The sequence below is a fragment of the Thalia democratica genome, chromosome 3, assembly GCF_965202585.1.
Source record: "Thalia democratica chromosome 3, ktThaDemo2.hap1.1, whole genome shotgun sequence".
Classification (NCBI taxonomy): Eukaryota; Metazoa; Chordata; class Thaliacea; order Salpida; family Salpidae; genus Thalia; species Thalia democratica.
This window is the reverse complement of record NC_139167.1, coordinates 38,918,452-38,926,245: the sequence shown is the minus strand read 5'-3', so window position 1 is coordinate 38,926,245 and position 7,794 is coordinate 38,918,452.

The following is a 7,794-nucleotide window of genomic DNA, read 5'->3' as shown; positions in this document are numbered from 1 at the left end:
GCATTCTAGTATATCTATATCATAGAATAAAATTCATAGGCATTTACATGCTTTAAAAGGTTTAATCATGATTTAAAAGTTAAAAATCAACAATTAAAACTACTGTTTTTCTCTTAAAATATTGTTTAATAAAAAAACTTTTTTTTATGTTCTAACTTTTAAGTTCTATTCAAAATTATACTGGTGAGCCCTTTTAATGATAATTTATTACTTATTAGACATAAAAAACCTTTTTTTTTCTAAAACTGCACTTATCAAGAGAAAACTATAAAAATCCTAGTGAAAACCCTGAAAAATACAACCAAAACATAAAAAAATAATAAAATATATTAGTTAAGTATAACGAATAATAAATATTATCTAAAAATACATAACATTTAATGTTTTAAAGAATTTTTTAAAATGATTCAATAATTAGTCGAGAAACTGTCAAACTTCATAAAATGTCATATTTAGATGTAAACAATTTTTACTATTCTTAGCATTTTATATACTAAAGCTAACCTTAGTACAAAAGATAAATGTGTGTAGAAAATGTTTAATACATCCAAGAGAAGATAAAGACAATTAGCAAATAGCATGCAAACTTTCAGCATTTATAAACTAAGAAAATTAAAATAGTCATTATCTACAAATGTATACGTATATACAGGATTTCAACTAAATAAGAAAAAATTTATGTTGGAAAACTAATCTTTAAAATCAAACTTATTACAAACAAATTACTTCAACAGTTAAGCTGGAAGACAGGAAGACATTTAATAGTTATCAAAAAGCCTTTATATAAATGAGTAAATCAGCAATTAAAACTTTCAAGTCAGTTTGTGTTTTGAGCTTTTATTGCTTATAAAATATTGTTCTACTTCCATATTTTCTATCTAAATTCATAAAAAATTAGTAAAATATATGTTTTCCTACTTTTTTTTTAAGTTTTACCAAGTATTTTTTAAGTGAATTAAAATTTTGTTTATATATTTATAAACTTGAATGTTTATTATAAAAGAAATCTACTTAAAACGATACCTAAATTAATTATTGAAAGAGAATAAATACAAATACAATATTAAACAAAAAATACATATTTTCTATAATTATACTTTGTTATTAAAACTCTTACTTTGTTTAAAGACTTTTGAGATTGAGCTAATTTGTAATAAACATCTTTCATGTCAAACTTGTTTGTTAGGCTTTTACTAGAGTTATCCTTGGATAAGAAAATACATGCGGAAAATGTACTTTCTGCAAGACCATCTAACTTTACAAGATGGAACTCAGAGGCATAAAAGAATAAATCTTGTACAACTTCTGAAAAAAGACATTGCTTTTTTTATTAATATTTTTTAGTTAATTAATAATACTTAATTACTTTGAAAACTCTAGTTGTTTCAAAAGTATAAGTAAGTTGTTAAATACCTTTAACTTTTATGAAATATCTTTTTTAAATATTTTTAAAAGTAAAAGCTTAAATATATTATTTAGTTGGGCTACAACAAAATATAGTTAAGTAACATAATTATTACTTAAGTCAGGGTTATCAAATTTTTTTGGGATATTTCTTCCAGGTTTTCTAAACTTCTTCCAGGTTTTTAAAAGTACACATTTTTCGGCCTATTTTAATATTAAAGCTAATTTTACGGTTGAAAACTGTGCTAAGTAGTATAACAACATTGAAAAGATACATTAAAGCTACTTTAAACGTGTTTTTTTTAGAAAAATTTTTTTGATGATGCCAAACATTTTTTATTTATATGGTAGATTTTTTGTTTCAAATTAAAATATTACTATCAACATGTAAAAAATGTTTAAAATTCCAAATATTTCCAGGTTTTTTAGTGATTTTTGTTCAAAATTCCAGCTTATTTTCTAAATTTCTCAAATTCCAGGTTTTTTTAGCCTAAATTGTTAAATTCCAGGTTTTTCCAGAATTTCAGTTTTTTTGGCAACCCTATTAAGTGCTATTTACATAATATCTACCATAATTCTGACAAATTAAAAAAGTAATTTAAGTATTGTAACTTTACTAGTTCAGTTACGCAATTAAAGTATCATTCTATTGGTAGATAAACATTTATACTAGTTTTATAGCATTATAAAAAGCACAAAATAAATTTTCAGGTAAAATTAAATAGCACTTAAGATGATTCATTGTAAAAATTGCAATTTTCTTTTAGTAACTATCATCTAAAGGCCATAAAGGTTGAGATAAATCATTTTTTAAGCTAGTTTTACATTTTACATAAAAATTTTTTTCTTATCATTTAAAAAAAATTAAAGTAAATTTTGAGATATAACTGATCAAATTTAGAAAGTTCAATAGACTTTTTGTGGAATGCACAAATAGACTATACCATTATATATTTATCTCCTTCTTTAGTTACTTAGCAATGGTTTTAAAACTTTCTAGGTCTGATATTTTATAAATTTTCAACAATTATAGAAAACAAATTTAAAAAAAAATCAATTAGAAACAGAGAAATTATTTTTTTTAAATAAAACTTTATTTTTACTACACTTTTACCCGCTTCCTACAATTTGTTTGCAAAATTAGTAACAACATTTACTAAAAACTTGAAGTAAATAGATTTAAAATGAGGGAGACAATAGATTTCAAGTGAATTTTTCAATATTCCAAAATATTGACCAATAAAAGAATTTTATTCCATACAGTTATATTAGATCTTATTTTTACAAAACCTGTTTTATCTTAAAAGTAAATTAGAATTTTTTGTTCTATAAAAGATAGATAACATATAGTTTATCTTCTAAATAAAGAAAATGTTAATTTTTGATTAAAAAATTCAGACCCATCTATGGCCTTAACCTTCATTAGCACTATTTTTGAGAACAACAATAAAATCAAGTCTTAGAAAATATGTTTACGTTAAACAAAAATAACAAACCTGATGTAGTGTTTATATCACTTTTGATGCTCAAAATTTTATTGGCATGTAATTTAAAGTACTTTTGACAGGTAAGCATAATTTCTGAACATTGTATAGAAACATAATTTTTTTCAATAAATTTTAATATTTCAAATAAAGCATTAGTATCTTTGTTGGAGTTCTGAAATAGAAGCAATTTATTTTCCAGGATCTGTGAAAAAAAAAAGTCCACATAAATGTCTAAAACTAGCACTATATATTACTTCAAAAAAAAAAATTGTAATATCTAAAGATTTAAAATTGTCAAACTTACATATTATAAAGTTACAAGTCATAAAGCAATATGTGGTGAAACAAATCATTTAACTACACAGAAATAATTCATTCATTTTTTTTTTCTACAGAGTTTTATATGTCTTTAGTTTTGTTGTTTTTCAAAACAATTATAAGATTTTTTTCTATAAAAACTAAATATTTCTTGTAATTAAAATTGTAAAAATAAACTATTATTTTTCTAATATAATGTTTTTGATGATTTTATCATTAATAATAATAAAAAATTTCAGATTTAAAACTTTCAAAGTAGAACGTTTTAGGATCTAAACCAAGCTCTAAACACATATACAATAAATATTATAACTTTAGCTTTATGATCATTTAAATCAAAGAGTTTTATTAATTTAATTTTAAAAACTGCAACAGTTAACGATTATATAATATTTAAAAAATTAAGTTTGTGTACTTATATAAAACTTAAAACTAAAAACCAAAACTGATGAAAATAAATTTGGCTAAATATTTGCAGAACTTCTAATTTCTGTTTAAAGTATATGAAATTTAAAGTTTTTTGTTATACACATTATCAAAGATTTGAGTATGCAAACATGTTTTTAATTTTTTTTACAAAAAATAAAGTATAGATTTAATTAAACAAAATAAACTAAATTTTATTAATGAAAAAAAAATTCTGGTTAATATAACTATTCAGATAGATAGTGGTAGTAATTAAAAATTAAAAACATTTTTTAATTTGAACTATTTTAGGATTAAACCATTTTAAAAAGTTACCTTAAAGTCAGCTTTGGTAGAATTCATCTGTTTCAAATTTGAAACGTGAATAGAAAGCTGTAAATAAACTTTGTGTGTTATAAGATTGTAATTTCAGTTTTACATTTTTATAAAAGTATCAGCTTGCATAATAATACATGCAGAAATATAAGATAGCTTGCATGCTTCCATAGTGAAATCTAGCTTTCAATTTCAACTTTATGTCTTTTAACCTTTAACGTACCTCATTTTTTACACTGGCAAACTTTTCTCTTGCAAGCAAACAACATAAAGTTGTGTAAAGAGCCATAAAAAAATGTAAACTGTATAGAAGTCGTATCTAGTCGATGTAGTAAAATGCCTCGTTCTTTAATCAAACGTCTTATAACATAGTTGATTTTTTAACGCGTCGGTTCAGTCGTAACTCGTAATTGTGAAATTATGTGCATTTGTACAAAAATAATATAAACAATATAAACAATGAACTTCACCGCACGATCAACAACAACAGTATCCGAGACAATCCTACGACCAGTTTCGTCCTTATTAGGACTCATCAGGCAGGAATAGTCGCGAGAAACCGCTGTTGTGAATTGTGATCTAACCAAGCGGGCTTAAGTACGAAGCATTGAAGCGACCGTTTGTGGGTAAAGTCCGAAAAATTGACGCTAGATTTTTATACTATTTATTTATTTTATAATTTGTATAATTACGTTTAAAAAGTATACAAATACGGAAATTCTAGTAATAAATTTTCTACGATTCTAAGCTTTTTAAATATATATTTATGAATTTTTTTTTTTAAACGCTGCTGCTCAGGCTTTTTATAAAATATAGAAGAACTAATGTTTTATAAACAAAAAAACAAAAGAAACAAATTTTAAGTTAACATGTAAAACTTAAGCTTGTAATAGATTCACGAGGCATAAATTAAAATAACAGTAAAAAAGATTTGAAACGATCCTTTCAAATTTATTTTGAATTAAAAAGGTAAAAGTAAGAAAAGAACTTTATTTTAAGCCAGCTAGAAACTTTTGTCCACACAAAAAGTTATTTAAACTGTTAGTGGTCCTGGACAAGACGTTAAAAGGTATCCGTGGTGTGCGAATCGATAACCGAAAGGTTATTTGTGCACCAAGTCCTTGGACCAAATGCCTTGAGCGTTATTTTTGTCGTCTAATAAAGTAATAAAATAACAATAATTTAAATGTTTTTACATTTCTCATGTTCAGTTCTAAATCTGATTTGTTCCATGAATTTATGATGCTAAAATATTTTAATTTTAATAATGATAATTGATAGGATTTACTTATGTTTTAGTTTTGTTAAAAATATCTAATTCATTAGTTTACTTTGTAAACTAGTGAAACTGTCGTTTGTAATTCGAATTATGTGGGGTGCTTCTCTATTTTTAAAGAATAAAAATAAGTATTTTGATTTATGTATACATATACTGATCTAAAACTTAATTAAATACATTTATTAATTAATTTTCTTAAAAACAGTAAAGTCATGGATGACATAACAAAACCGTATTAATTCTATTACTATGCTCTGTTAATAAAATTTACAAGCATAAAACCTGACATCGAAAAGTGTGTTTAGTATTTTATTGAATGGTAAACCTGTTAACTTTTTAATTTTTTAAATATACTAAAATTCCTAAATAAAAAGACGACTGAACTGTAACAGTTATTAAAATAGAAAACAATAAATGTAGTTCAATTTGACTTATTATAAAAAAAGCAGCTAGCCATTACTAATCACATTAATAAATACTTTGTTTTATTCAATTGTTGCCTACCTTTCTTTAAGCCTTTTAGCATTTTTATATGGTGTAAGGCTTGATGACCTTAAGGTCTTTATCCACTCCTATCCATTGACCATAGTTGTGATCATTAGTTTTTTTAAATTTCTTCTCTATACTTTTTTAAACTAAAAAACATTTAGGAGTTTTATAACAAAAATATTGCTGTTGTTGGTAAATGAAGTCAGAAATTCAGGCAATGTATATTTTTCTGTTTTTTTTTATCAATATAGTTTTAATATTACATATAGATTAGTTGAAAATTTCTTCATGGTCAATACTGTGTTTTTTATGTTAACTAATTAAAACTCTTAAAAGTTCAATTATAAATCATAATTTAATTTCAACTATTAACATTTTGTTTATTTACTTTACTATAGTGAAAATTAAATTAATAGTTTATTATAAGAATAATTTGTAAAGTATTTTTTTTGACTCCATGGTTTAAAAAAATCTTGAAGTGAGACAATGACATCATTTAGGAGGAATGAGACGTATTAAATAGAAAATTTGCAATGATATTGTAAATAAGTTAAAGATTCTTGTAATATTGAATTTTTTAAATTACTTTTACTATACAGCCTAGAACATAAGAGGGTAAGAAATTTTTACAAACAGTAAAAAAAAAAAAAAAAGTCTTATATGTAAGTTTAAACTTAAGTCAGTTATTATAAAATTTATTTTATCAAATTTTTTATTTAACAACAAAAAATAAGCATTTAAATCGTTTAGTCCAAGGACCTGGTGTACAAAAAAACCTTTGATTATCAAGCCCAGAAAACGTTTATTGTTGCAAGGGGTAGAATCTGAGAGTGATATGTTTTTTTACCATAAACCATACAGATTAAGGCCATAGGGGGGGGGGTCTGACATTTTTTTTTACAAAAATTATCTTGGCTTTAATATGAAAGCTTTAAATACAAACTACACCTGTTTTTATAGAATTCAAAAATATCATTTAACTTTTGAGATATTTTTTTTTGTAGAAAGTTTCCAATACAAACGTATGGACCGCAAACTTTTTGTGGTTAATTTTCTCGGAAATTTAAAAATTCACTAAAAATCTATCTCCTCCTTCATTTTTCAAGCAATCTTATTCAAATTTTCAGGAAATGTTCCTTATATTTTAAAAGGAAAAAACGTTACTTTAGAATTTTTTTTATGAAATTAAATAAAAACTTTATCACAAAAATTAAAAAAAAAAAAATAATGTTTTAAATAATATTTATACAATTTTTTTTTTAAGTTCCAGAGTAACTTTTTTTTTGTTATTGTATAAAGATTAGACTGTGAAAGTTTAAAGAAGATTGCTTGAAAATCTAGGAGGAGATAGATTTTAAATAAAATAGTCTTTTTTTGCTGTTTTAGTTTTCCCTTTATATAGGGAACCTATTACGTGGCCCGACTTTGACTAGTCATATCTCAAAAAATATTTTGAATTTTTTAAAACGATAAAAAGCATCTTCAAGCCTAGAAAAAACTCCTTAAAATAAGATCAACTTGTAAAAAACATGGTTTACCCCCCTCCCCTATGGCCTTAATGTCTTGTTCAGGACAGATATAACTATCCTGACTATTTAAATGAAACAATTAACTTTTGTGATATAGTCATTTTGTAAAACGTTTTCAATTAAAAAATAGAGACCTTATTTTTTCATTGACAACTTTCTAGGTAATTTAAACTTATAAAAAAATCTACCTTCTACATCATTTTAAATCAATTTATCTCACATTTTAAGAAAACATTTCTCATAAAAAAAAAGCTATCAAGTTTGAAACTAAAAAAAATTCCTATATTAAAAAATAGATTAAGTAAAATATATGAAATAACAATAAGTGTAAAGTTTTGAAAAAGATTAGTTCAAAAATAGGTTTAGTGTAGTCTATCAATGATTAACAGTACAAAATATTGTGTAAGAAATTATAAACTTTGAGTAATACTTTTTTTAATGATTCTCAAGTTGACTTCATGTTCATAAACAAAACATTATGTTCTAATTAGATGCAAGTTGTCAGTTTTTCCCTCTTAATATAAAGGGCATAGGGGGATGAATCACT